Here is a 14967-nt window from a genome sequence, read left to right on the forward strand (position 1 = left end):
CAGAACATAACTATATACAGTGCATAAACTATACCACCATACAGAACATAACTATATACAGTGCATAAACTATAACACCATACAGAACATAACAATATACAGTGCATAAACTATACCACCATACAGAACAGAACTATATAGAGTACATAAACTGTACCACCATGCAGAACATAAATATATATAGTGCATAAACTATACCACCATACAGTATATAACTATGTACAGTTAATAAATTATACCACATACAGAACATATCTATATACAGTGCATAAACTATACCACTATACAGAACATAACTATATACCATGCATAAACTATACCACTATAGAGAACATAACTATGTACAATGCATAAACTATACCACTATAGAGAACATAACTATGTACAGTGCATACAACTATACCACGATACAGAACAAAACTGTATAACAGTGCATACAACTATACCATCATACAGAACATAACTATATACAGTGCATAAACTATACCACCATACAGAACATAACTATATACAGTACATAAACTATACCACCATACAAAATAAAACTATACAGTGCATAAAATTCTACCACTGTACAGAACATAACTATACAGTGCATAAACTATACCACCATACAGAAAATAACTATATATAGTGCATAAACAATACCACCATACAGAACAAAACTATACAGTGCATAAAATTATACCACCATACAGAACATAACTATATACAGTGCATAAACTATACCACCATACAGAACATAACTATATACAGTACATAAACTATACCACCATACAGAACATAACTATATTGCTAAGGATCTGCCAGACACAGCTTCTGTGTTGAAGCCCGTGGTTACTCAGTCTGCACCTGCTCCTAAGTCTGATGGAGTGACTCCTTCTTCTACCAGTCAGGCTAAGAGGCTTAGGAGTGGGTGAGCCCATCACAGCCTGGCCAGACGGAGCTAGCTCCCGCCCTCTGTTTATTTATACCTTCGTTTCCTGCTTCTCCTTTGCCTGTGATTCTGCTGGTTTACTGGCTCTGCTGCTGCTTGTACTATTTGTCCTCTGCTTCATTTTGACCCTGGCTTTACTGACTACTCTCTTGCTCTGCGTTTGGTACCTCGTACACTCCTGGTTTGACTCGGCTCGTTCACTACTCTTGTAGCTCACGGTGTTGCCGTGGGCATCTGCCCCTTTTCCCTTAGCTTCTTTGTACCCTTGTCTGTCTGTCGTGCACATAGTGAGAGTAGGCAGGGACTGAGTGGCAGGTAGATTAGTGTTCACCTGTCTGTCTCCCTACCCCGTCATTCAGTCCCTGCCTACTTGCAACGGCCCGTCCTAGGCGACGGTGTACAACTGGGCGACGGTCCCTACTCTCACTATGTGCACGACAGACAGACAGACAAGGGTACAAAGAAGATAAGGGAAAAGGGGCAGATGCCCACGGCAACACAGTGAGCTACTAGAGTAGTGAACGAGCCAAGTCAAACCAGGAGTGTACGAGGTACCAAACGCAGAGCAAGAGAGTAGTCAGTAAAGCCAGGGTCAAAATGAAGCAGAGGACAAATAGTACAAGCAGCAGAGCCAGGAAACCAGCAGAATCACAGGCAAAGGAGAAGCAGGAAACGAAGGTATAAATAGACAGAGGGCGGGAGCTAGCTCCGTCTGGCCAGGCTGTGATAGGCTCTCCCACTCCTAAGCCTCTTAGCCTGACTGGTAGAAGAAGGAGTCACTCCATCAGACTTAGGAGCAGGTGCAGACTGAGTAACCACGGGCGTCGACACAGAAGCTGTGTCTGGCAGATCCTTTACATATATACAGTGCATAAACTATACCACCATACAGAACAAAACTATACAGTGCATAAACTATACCACCATACAGAACAAAACTATACAGTGCATAAAACTATAACACCATACAGAACAAAACTATACAGTGCATAAAATTATACCACCATACAGAACATAACTATATACAGTGCATAAACTATACCACCATACAGAACATAACTATATACAGTACATAAACTATGCCACCATACAGAACATAACTATATACAGTACATAAACTATACCACGATACAGAACATAACTATATACCGTGCATAAACTATACCACCATACAGAACATAACTATATACAGTGCATAAACTATACCACTATACAGAACATATCTATATACACTGCATAAACTTACCACCATACAGAACAAAACTATACAGTGCATAAAATTATACCACCATACAGAACATAACTATATACAGTGCATAAACTATACCACCATACAGAACATAACTATATACAGTGCATAAACTATACCACCATACAGAACATAACTATATACAGTGCATAAACTATACCACAATACAGAACATAACTATATACAGTACATAAACGATACCACCATACAGAATATAACTATATACAGTGCATACAACTATACCACGATACAGAACATAACTATATACCGTGCATAAACTATACCACCATACAGAACATAACTATATACAGTGAATAAACTATACCACCATACAGAACATAACTATATACACTGCATAAACTATACCACCATATAGAACATAACTATATACAGTGCATAAACTATACCACCATACAGAACATAACTATATACAGTGCATAAACTATACCACCATACAGAACAAAACTCTATAACAGTGCATACAACTATACCAAGATACAGAACATAAATATATACAGTGCATAAACTATACCACCATACAGTACATAACTATATACTGTGCATAAACTATACCACTATACAGAACATAACTATATATAGTACATAAACTATACCACCATACAGAACATAACTATATACAGTACATACAACTATACCACCATACAGAATATAACTATATACAGTGCATACAACTATACCACGATACAGAACATAACTATATACCGTGCATAAACTATACCACCATACAGAACATAACTATATACAGTGCATAAACTATACCACTATACAGAACATATCTATATACACTGCATAAACTTACCACCATACAGAACAAAACTATACAGTGCATAAAATTATACCACCATACAGAACATAACTATATACAGTGCATAAACTATACCACCATACAGAACATAACTATATACAGTGTATAAACTATACCACAATACAGAACATAACTATATACAGTACATAAACTATACCACCATACAGAACATAACTATACCACTATACAGAACATATCTATACAGTGCATAAAATTATACCACCATACAGAACATAACTATATACAGTGCATAAACTATACCACTATACAGAACATAACTATATACAGTGCATAAACTATACCACAATACAGAACATAACTATATACAGTACATAAACGATACCACCATACAGAATATAACTATATACAGTGCATACAACTATACCACGATACAGAACATAACTATATACCGTGCATATACTATACCACCATACAGAACATAACTATATACAGTGCATAAACTATACCACCATACAGAACATAACTATATACACTGCATAAACTATACCACCATATAGAACATAACTATATACAGTGCATAAACTATACCACCATACAGAACATAACTATATACAGTGCATAAACTATACCACCATACAGAACAAAACTCTATAACAGTGCATACAACTATACCAAGATACAGAACATAAATATATACAGTGCATAAACTATACCACTATACAGTACATAACTATATACTGTGCATAAACTATACCACTATACAGAACATAACTATATATAGTACATAAACTATACCACCATACAGAACATAACTATATACAGTACATACAACTATACCACCATACAGAACAAAACTGTATAACAGTGCATAAAAACAAAACTGTATAACAGTGCATACAACTATACCATCATACAGAACATAACTATATACCGTGCATAAACTATACCACTATACAGAACATAACTATATACAGTGCATAAACTATACCACCATACAGAACATAACTATATACAGTGCATAAAGTATACCACCATACAGAACATAACTATATACAGTGCATAAAGTATACCACCATACAGAACATAACTATATACAGTACATAAACTATACCACCATACAGAACATAACTATGTACAGTGCATAAACTATACCACCATACAGAACATAACTATGTACAGTACATAAACTATACCACCATACAAAATAAAACTATACAGTGCATAAAATTCTACCACTGTACAGAACATAACTATACAGTGCATAAACTATACCACCATACAGAAAATAACTATATATAGTGCATAAACTATAACACCATACAGAACAAAACTATACAGTGCATAAAACTATAACACCATACAGAACAAAACTATACAGTGCATAAAATTATACCACCATACAGAACATAACTATATACAGTGCATAAACTATACCACCATACAGAACATAACTATATACAGTACATAAACTATGCCACCATACAGAACATAACTATATACAGTGCATAAACTATACCACGATACAGAACATAACTATATACCGTGCATAAACTATACCACCATACAGAACATAACTATATACAGTGCATAAACTATACCACTATACAGAACATATCTATATACACTGCATAAACTTACCACCATACAGAACAAAACTATACAGTGCATAAAATTATACCACCATACAGAACATAACTATATACAGTGCATAAACTATACCACCATACAGAACATAACTATATACAGTGTATAAACTATACCACAATACAGAACATAACTATATACAGTACATAAACTATACCACCATACAGAACATAACTATATACAGTGCATAAACTATACCACTATACAGAACATATCTATACAGTGCATAAAATTATACCACCATACAGAACATAACTATATACAGTGCATAAACTATACCACCATACAGAACATAACTATATACAGTGCATAAACTATACCACAATACAGAACATAACTATATACAGTACATAAACGATACCACCATACAGAACATAACTATATACAGTGCATAAACTATACGACCACACAGAACATAACTATACTACCATAAAGAAAAAACTATACAGTGCATAAAATTATGCCACCGTACAGAACATAACAATATACAGTGCATAAGCTATACCACCATACAGAACAGAACTATACAGTGCATAAATTTATACCACCATGCAGAACATAACTATATAGAGTACATAAACTGTACCACCATACAGAACAAAACTATACAGTGCATAAACTGTACCACTATACAGAACATAACTATATACCGTGCATAAACTATACCACCATACAGAACAAAACTATACAGTGCATAAAACGATACCACCATACAGAACATTACTATATACCGTGCATAAACTATACCACCATACAGAACATAACTATATACAGTGCATAAACTATACCACCATACAGAACATAACTATATACACTGCATAAACTATACCACCATACAGAACAAAACTATACAGTGCATAAACTTATACCACCATGCAGAACATAACTATACACAGTGCATAAACTATAACACCATACAGAACATAACTATATACAGTACATAAACTATACCACCATACAGAACAAAACTGTATAACAGTGCATACAACTATAACACCATACAGAACATAACTATATACAGTGCATACACCTATACCACGATACAGAACATAACTATATACAATGCATAAACTATACCACCATGCAGAACATAACTATATACAGTGCATAAACTATACCACTATACAGAACATAACTATATACATATGTATATTAATATTATTAACTATATACATATGTACATATTAATGTGAGGCACGAGCTATTATGGATTTTGAACCTCCATGCGCCTCACATTAATACTAATTAACCCCATCATGTACCTCACACATTAACCCAATGTTGTCCATTATGACTGAGGTACATGATGGGGTTAATTACTATTAATGTGAGGCACATGGAGGTTCAAAATTTATCACACCACGCGCCTCACATCAGAAAATGGAAGAACTTTTTTACCCTTTCACCTATAACAGCACCCCTGGAGAGACGTCCCATCCGCTGGACAGGAAACCTGAGGATATAAAAATGGACACACCTCTCTACAGACCCAGTCAGGTTTCCTGTCCTCCGGATGGAAGGATTGTCCTGAGGAAAAGCACTTCTCCCGTGGTTGCAGACCCCCTAGCAAGGTCTCACCTTATTCCACTAGGGGTGCTCTGGAAGGTATAAGTCTCCTTTGGAGGGAGCAACCTTGAGTCTGGTACAGGTACTCCCTCCTCTCCTGGTCCATCACCTCCCTCCTGCAGCAGCAAAAGGAGGTGGTCTAAGGCCCACACTGTGAGGCCTTCCTCTGGCGGGGAGCGGATTCCCGGGGTCCCGTTCATCTCTGCCGGACCATGCCCAGCGTGGGCGGCTTTCCGGCGTTATCACTGGCACTTCCGGTGGCCGCGACGCGTCACTACCGGGCGGTGATGCGTCCAACACTCCAGGGGGCGGTGTTCCGGTGATCACGTGGGGAGGAGAGGCTCCAGCGTCCAGAGCCGAGGGCCTCCCAGCCAAGCCATGCCCTATTTAGGCCAGAAACAGCAGGAGCTTCAGTCTCCAGTCTTCTTCCTCCATTATGGAAACGCCAGGAGAAGCGCCAGGACGCACTGACCGCTCGGATGCCAAGTCCTCCAGTCCGGTTCTTGAGGACGCCAGGAATATGGGGTAAGATAAAAAGCCGTCTTCCTTACCTAATACTGTTCCCTTTCTCTTGTACATATGTTTAGGCCAGGGATTGTCCTAGGAAAAAACAGGATAACGCTCATAACAAGGAATGTGCGATATGTAAAAAGAAACTTGCATCATCCTACAACAAAAGGCTCTGTCAGAAATGTTTAGACAACTTCATCTCAGAAGAGTCTACAAACTTAGCCACAAGTATCAAGGATATTGTAAGGGCTGAAGTTAGGAACTCACTAAAGTCCCTTAAGAGGAAAAGAGATCCTCCGTTTGCCTCTTCTAGCCGGATGGATTCTGATTCCTCAGCTGAAGAGGATCCTCAACTAGGTGAAGAAGGGGAGTACAGCTCCTTTCATTCCTCAGGTGAGGATGAGGGAGAAAGGAATCTGTTCCCAACTGAGGACCTCGGTCCGTCCAGGACATAATGTTTCAAGGCCTAGGACCTAAGAAGTATAGAACCTTTCCTATCCATAGAAACATATCTAACCTCATTAAAAAAGAATGGAAAAATCCTGATAGGAAAACAAGTATTCCCAAATTTCTCAAGAGGAAGTATCCTTTTAAGGACGAGGCATGCAAGGACTGGGACAACATCCCTAGACTTGATGCTCCAGTAGCCAAGATATCAAGGAAACACTCCCTTCCCTTTGAAGATCTAGGCTCCTTGTCTGACCCTATGGATAGGAAGGCCGACTTCTACCTTAAAAAGACCTGGGAAGCCTCTACGGGGGCTTTTAAACCAGGCATTGCAGCCACTTGTGTGGCTAGATCCCTGAAAATCTGGCTCACACAATTGGATTTACATTTAAAAGACAAGACCCCTCGGGATCAGATCTTAGCCTCCCTTCCAACACTTTCCAAAGCCGCAGATTTCTTGGCAGACACCTCAGTAGATGCTGTACACCTTTCCGCCAGATCAGCGGCCCTGTCAAATTCTGTTAGATGAGCTATCTGGCTAAAAATCTGGAAAGGGGACACCGGATCCAAATGGAAGCTGTGTGCTATTCCCTGCTCAGGAGATTACCTTTTTGGGCCCCCACTTGATGACCTGCTGGAAAAAGCATCAGATAGTAAGAAAGGGTTCCCTGCACAAACAAGGCCAACAAGAGATTCCTTTCGTCCCAAAGGGCCTAATAACAAAAGACAACCCTAGGGGACAGGACTTTAGACCTTCAAGATTTACTAGGAAGAATAAGTCCTTTCTCTTCAGGCCCCAGAAGGACCCTAAAATAGTGACAAACAATGACGCCACAGGACCTACAGTGGGGGTTCGTCTTTCCCTATTTTTCAAGGATTGGCAAAAGATATCAGCAAATCCTTGGATTCTAGGAATTATAAAAACCGGGTACGTACTAGAGTTCAGATCTCTTCCGCCAGACAGATTTTTTCCCACAAGTACCCTAAGGAGCCCGGACAAACAAAAGATCCTAGAAATAGAAGTTCTGTCACTCATAAAAAAAGGAGTCCTAGTCCAAGTTCCAAGCTTAGAGACAGGTCAGGGCTTTTATTCCCCTCTCTTCCTTGTGAACGAACCAGGAGGCAAACACAGGGTCATTATAAATGTTAAGGATCTGCCAGGCACAGCTTCTGTATCTACGCCCATAGGTAATCAGTCTGCACCTGCTTCTATGTCGGTGAGACTGACTCCATCTTCCACCACTCAGGATGGCAGGCTTAGGAGTGTGAGAGCCTATCACAGCCTGGCCAGACGGAGCTAGCTCCCGCCCTCTGTCTATTTATACCTGCCTTTCCTGTTCCTCCTTGCTTGTGATTCTTCTCGTGTGGTTTCCTGGCCCTGCTGCAGCTTCTTGATCTATTTGACCCTGCTTCATATTGACCCTGGCTTATTCACTACTCTCCTGCTCTGCGTTTGGTACTTCGTACACTCCTGGTTTGACTCGGCTCGTTCACCACTCTTGTTGCTCACGGTGTTGCCCCTTTTCCCTTGCTTCTGTGTACCCTTGTCTGTTTGTCTGTCGTGCACTTATTGAGCGTAGGGAACGTCGCCCAGTTGTACCCCGTCGCCTAGGGCGGGTCGTTGCAAGTAGGCAGGGACTGAGTGGCGGGTAGATTAGGGCTCACTTGTCTGTTTCCTTACCCCCATCATTACAATAAATCAAAAAAAAAATTAAACCTTTATCTGACCTACAAAAAATTCTGCATGGAGAGCATTGCATCAACTATCTCCTCTCCAGGGATTGTGTGATGGCCTCAATAGACCTAGAGAATGCTTACTATCACGTACCTATATGTCATCATCATCAAAGATACCTAAGGGTAGCAGTGACACTCAACGGTCTGTATTTCACCTACAATACAGAGCCCTTCCCTTTGGCATCTCACAAGCACCAAGGGTATTTTTAAAACTGATAGCGGAAATTACCTCTTACATAAGGATGAACGACATTCTCCTGATACCATATCTGGACGATTTCCTGTTGGTTGCAGAAACATCTCAAACCTTGACCCTACAGATACAAATAGTCCGAGATATATTAACAAAATTAGGATGGAACATAAATTTAAAAAAAATCTAATTTAAACCCATCAAAAAGATGTGTATTCTTAGGAACCCTGCTGGACTCCTCCAACAGATGTCCTTCCTTCCAGAAGAAAAAATCGGTCCCCTGATAAGCAAGATATCAGAGATCTACCTGAGCCATACGACATCTTTCAGGAAAGCTATGTCAGTCCTGGGCCTCATGACATCATGCATCCCAGACGTACTATGGGCTCACTTCAGATCCAGGCCACTACAGTGGGACATTTTAAATCAATGGGATAGGAGCAGTCTCTCCTTGGTCCAGCCCTTACACATCTCTTCCGCAGCAAGGATGTCCCTCAGATGGTGGTTGAACAGGGAGAACCTCATGAGAGGTATTCCATGGAAGTTGACCCCTACTCTCAACATGACCACAGATGCGAGTCCTTGGGGGTGGGGAGCCCATTACGACTCCTCTCTTCTTCAGGGTCAGTGGGATCAGCAGACCGCTCAAAGATCCTCCAACTTCAGAGAACTGGCAGCAGTTCTTCAGGCCTTAAAGAGATCCATACATGCAATCTCAGGTCAGCACTTGAACATATATTCAGACAACACGACCACGGTATCTTATATAAATTGGCAGGGGGCTACGAGATCGGCCTCGCTGATGGACTTATCCTCACAGATATTTTTTCTGGTAGAACAACACCTATTGACTCTATCAGCTGTTCATCTGAAGGGAAAGGACAACCAGGTGGCAGACTTCCTAAGCCGAGAAAGGCATCACCAATCAGAGTGGTGCCTGAATGCAACAGTATTTCAGGAAATCATCCTCAAATGGGGAACCCCATTAATAGACCTATTTGCGTCCAAGGAAAACAGAAAAACCCAGAGATTCTTCTCCCTAAACCCTTCAGACCACCCAACAGCAATAGACGCATTCTCCCAGTGTTGGCGTCAAGAGAGAGGATACGCCTCCCACCCCCCCCTGAACCTCATCCCAAGAGTAATAAAAAAGGTCACAGAAGACAGGGCCAGTGTGATACTAATAGCCCCCTTCTGGCCAAAGAGACCATGGTTCACTTGGTTAAGAAAAATGTCTTCACACCAACCATGGGTTCTCCCAAACATGTCAGACCTTCTATATCAGGGCCCAGTAATACACCCCGACATTCAGAAACTCCATCTGACAGCCTGGAAATTGAAAGGATAATCCTTAGGCAAAGAGGATTCTCAGAATCGGTCATCTCCACCCTACTAGCCAGTAGAAAACCGATTACCTCAAAAATATATCTGAGGTCATGGAAGGCATTCTTGAATTTTGCTGGCAGGGATATTAATCCTTTAACCAAACCAGATATTCCCTTAATATTGGATTTCCTCCAGGCAGGATTAAATAAAAACCTTAGGCCTACTACGTTAAAGGTTCAGATTTCTGCTTTAAGTTCCTTCTTCAATTTCAAATTAGCAGAACACCTCTGGATCAAGAGATGCCTAACTGCCGCCTGCAGACTTAAACCTCAGATAAGATCCCCAGTTCCTCCCTGGGACTTAAACCTTGTTCTCCAGGCTATGATAAAACCACCTTTTGAACCAATAGACTCTATCTCCTTGAAAATGCTGATACTCAAAATGACATTTTTGTTAGCCATTACATCAGCCCGTAGAGTGAGTGAGATTCAGGCCCTCTCTGCCTTCCCTCCACATACCCTACTGCTAGATGATAGAGTCATCCTAAAAACTTTACCAGAATTCCTTCCTAAAGTGGTCTCTCCTTTTCACGTAGACCAAGATATTGTCCTTCCCTCTTTTTGTGATTCCCCAAAAAATCAGAGGGAACAACAGTTTAACTGCCTAGATGTAAGAAGATGCCTAGTCCAGTACCTAAAGATTACCCAGGATCTGAGATCCTCCGAAAACTTGTTTGTCCAGTTTCAGGGTCACAACAAAGGTTCGGCAGCCAGTAAAGCCACCATAGCAAGGTGGATCAAGCAGGCCATACAATTAGCCTACATAAAGCAGAAGCTCAAGCCCCCATAGTTTTTCGGAGCCCACTCCACCAGGGCCGTGTCCACTTCATGGGCAGAGAGAGCAGACACAATATGTAAGGCTGCCACATGGAGTTCTCCTCACACCTTCTTTAAACACTACCGATTACAGCTACATACAGCCTCTGACTTGGCCTTTGGTAGAAAGGTGCTACAAGCTGTGGTCCCACCCTAAAAATATTGGTTTCTATTTTACATCTCCAGGTGTACTGTCATAGGTGAAAGGGTAAAAGATTGATTACTTACCAGTAATCGGTTTTTCAAGAACCTATGACCGCACCCTGCTGTTACCCTCCCATGGTTCTAGCAAATTATCCTCATAAGCTGGATCGCTAACCTTAAATTTAAACATTTCTGTAAATATTGTATATATAAGGTGTGAGGGAATTTCACAAAAAAAAACATATAAACTAAACTACTCATCCTGAGTTCTTCCTAAAGACTGGGTGTGTGGAGAGGTGTGTCCATTTTTATATCCTCAGGTTTCCTGTCCAGCGGATGGGAAGTATCTCCAGGGGTGCTGTCATAGGTTCTTGAAAAACCGATTACCGGTAAGTAATCAATCTTTTTTTATTATTGCTGGCAAAGTATCGTTTTGGTATCGAGTATCGCAATACTACACGAAGTATCGGTATCGAAGTCCAAATTCTGGTATCGTGACAGCCCTAATTGTAATTATTCAATTTGGAGTCTTTCAGACACCATAGTGATGTCAGCCGCGTTGTTTGCTAAGCAGCAGCTTGAATACATACCGTCCTCTTCTTAGCAACACAGACCCCCAAGACACTTGTTGACAGTTTTTGGTAAGCATTTATTTACAGTGCGTTTGGAAAGTCTTCAGACCCATTCACTTTTTTCACATTTTGTTATGTTGAGGCCATTGAGGTATTCTAAGATAAAAACACATTCAAGTTTTTCCTCATCATTCTGCACTCAATACCCCATAATGACAAAGTGAAGAAAGAATTTTAGAATTTTTTTGATAATCAAAACTGTAAAAAATCTAATTTTGCATGGACACAAGTATTCAGACTCTTTGCTATGACGCTTGAAGTTTAGCTCTGGGGCCTCCCGTTTCTTGTACTTTGCATGACTCCAGCGGATCTTCCTTAATACCGCAAAGGGAACAGTGCCTTCGTAAAGGGTAATTTTTCGCTGTCTTGCACTCAGAATTTCCTCCTAGTTCATCACAGCATTTGATGTCGCTTATACTCTGTCTGGCTAGCAGTGTCCCGAACCAGCACTTGGACTACATATACATATTTTTGACTACCAGCTTGCCGTGCCCCCAGCACGACATCGGCGGGTGAGTGTACACCTCTCACTTTCCTGCCTCTCCTTTTGTGAGATAATGCCCTATGTTGCACCATTGTGTGCTTTTTTTCTTTAAAGTGAAATCTGGGCTTTATGGCCAGAAAGAAGCCTCTCCTCAATAAAATACGGATGACAGCCCCACTGGAGTTTTCTTAAAAGCACCTAATGTCTCTCAGACTGTGAAAAACAAGAGTCAGTGGTCTGATGAAACCAAGATTGAACATTTTGGACTCAATTCTAAGCGTCATGTCTGGAGGAAATCAGGCACTCCTCATCACCTGCCCAATACCATCCCTACAGTAAAGCATGGTGGTGGTAGCATCATGCTGCGGGGTGTTTTTCAGTGTCTGGGACAGGGAGACTGATCAGAATTGAGCAAAAGTTGAATGGAGCAAAGTTCAGAGATATTCTTATTGAAAACCTGATCCAGAGTGTTCTGGACCGCAGACTGGGCCGAAGGTTCACCTTCCAACAAAACAATGACCCTAAGCACACAGCCAAGACAACACAGGAGTGGCTTAAGGACAACTCTGTGAATGTCCTTGAGTGGCCCAGCCAGAGCCCTGACTTGAACCCAATCGAACATCTCTGGAGAGACCTGAAAATGTCTGTCCACCGACGGTCCCCATCCAACCTGACAGAGCCTGAGAGGATCTGCAGAGAAGAATGGCAGAAAATCCCCAAATTCAAGTGTGCAAACCAAGTGGCATCATAGCCAAGAAGACTGGATGCTGTTATCACTGCCAAAGGTACTTCAACTAAGTGCTGAGTAAAGGGTATGAATACTTATGTCAATGCAATATTTTAGGTTTTTCCTTTTCAATAAATTAGCAAAGATTAATAACATTCTGTTTTCACTTTGTCATTATGGGGTATTGAGTGCTTAATTATGGGGAAAATCTTGAATTTTTTTTAATTTTAGCACAATGCCTCAACATAACAAAATGTGAAAAATGTAAAGGGTCTTAAGACTTTCTGAATGCATTGTATGTATTTTTAAAGGTACGGTTTTAGGCGAGGGGCTTCAGGGGACTTGAGCCTCCTGACGAAGCCGGTCCTAGGCGAAACGCGTGTCGAGGAGCTCTGTTCCTGTTCCACATCTCATCACGTCCTGTTCCCCCACTATGTCTTTAGGTATGCTTTGCCATCTTTATGACTAGGTATTGTTGCTACTGCTGCTACTGTGTTATTTCACTTATATAGGTTTTCCTATACATACCTTGATCATTGCTCAATACACAATATGCAGTTTCTGTAGCGTTATTTGGCATTTTTACCTCTGTAATATTATATTAGATTATTCATTTACTGTATATTTGGTGGTATTAGATACAGGACGTTAGACTTTGAGATGGGTTAGGTCTGTTAACCTCTTGGTATATTTAATGATATACCTTTTTGCTGCTGCTCTCCATGTGACCATTTGTATTTTCATTACATTCAACATGATACCTTGTATTGTTGTCTATTAATAAAGATATATATATATATTCTTTTACAATACGTGGCTGTTATTTGTGCTATACTATATATTGGGGTGTTCTGTCCCCTTGCTTTAGTGCTTCTAGGTTGTTGCTGCAGGGGACTTTAGTCTGATGACTAAAAATTGTTCTAACGTTTTAATTTCCATGTAGAGTACATATAGTTCCTGGGCTGAGATGCTGAGTATGGGTCTGAAGGACTATGTGTTTTACACAGTCCTTCATACACAGTGTGTCCATAGAGTCTGCTGTATGAATATCACTATGCAAATACAGGTAGCGTCAGATCTCAATGCAGGGGCAGTATTTTCACTTAATGTAGATGAATAAAAAACTCTATTAAAAAACAAAAAAAGAGAACCCCATACGTACTGTATACGTACTGTATAAAAATACAGTGCAAGCCACGGAAACAATAGCATGCTTTAAAGGCTGACAAATATTAAACACCAAGGACATTTAAGGGACAAAGTTTTCCAAGGACGTAAATTTCCATGAAGTCGAGGACGGTTGGCAACTTGCTTGCTGCGAGATGAATGATACCATGCAATCAAATTAGAAACTGTGGCGGTGCCCAAATATTTCTCGAACTGCATCTGAAGAGTAACCCAGAGGGGGTGTTGTTTCTGCAACAGAAAGTGAAATCAACCCAAAGAATTTACAAAGGTAACATGCAGCTGTCAAGCATTATTATTATATGGCCAGTGTAATAAATTACAACACAAGGTATCATTGCATCATATCTTGGCTTTACCTGTTTATTGACTTATAAAATGAGATAATAGGCATATAATTGTTTAAACACAGAATTACTAACCTGTTAGCATGTATCTGGAGTACACTGTGTGAACTTGCTGCACCCATATTACTATTATTATATAATACACATTAATGGGACTGTGGTATGAAAGACCTGTAG

This window comes from Rhinoderma darwinii, chromosome 5, assembly GCF_050947455.1.
Source record: "Rhinoderma darwinii isolate aRhiDar2 chromosome 5, aRhiDar2.hap1, whole genome shotgun sequence".
In the NCBI taxonomy this organism is placed as follows: Eukaryota; Metazoa; Chordata; class Amphibia; order Anura; family Rhinodermatidae; genus Rhinoderma; species Rhinoderma darwinii.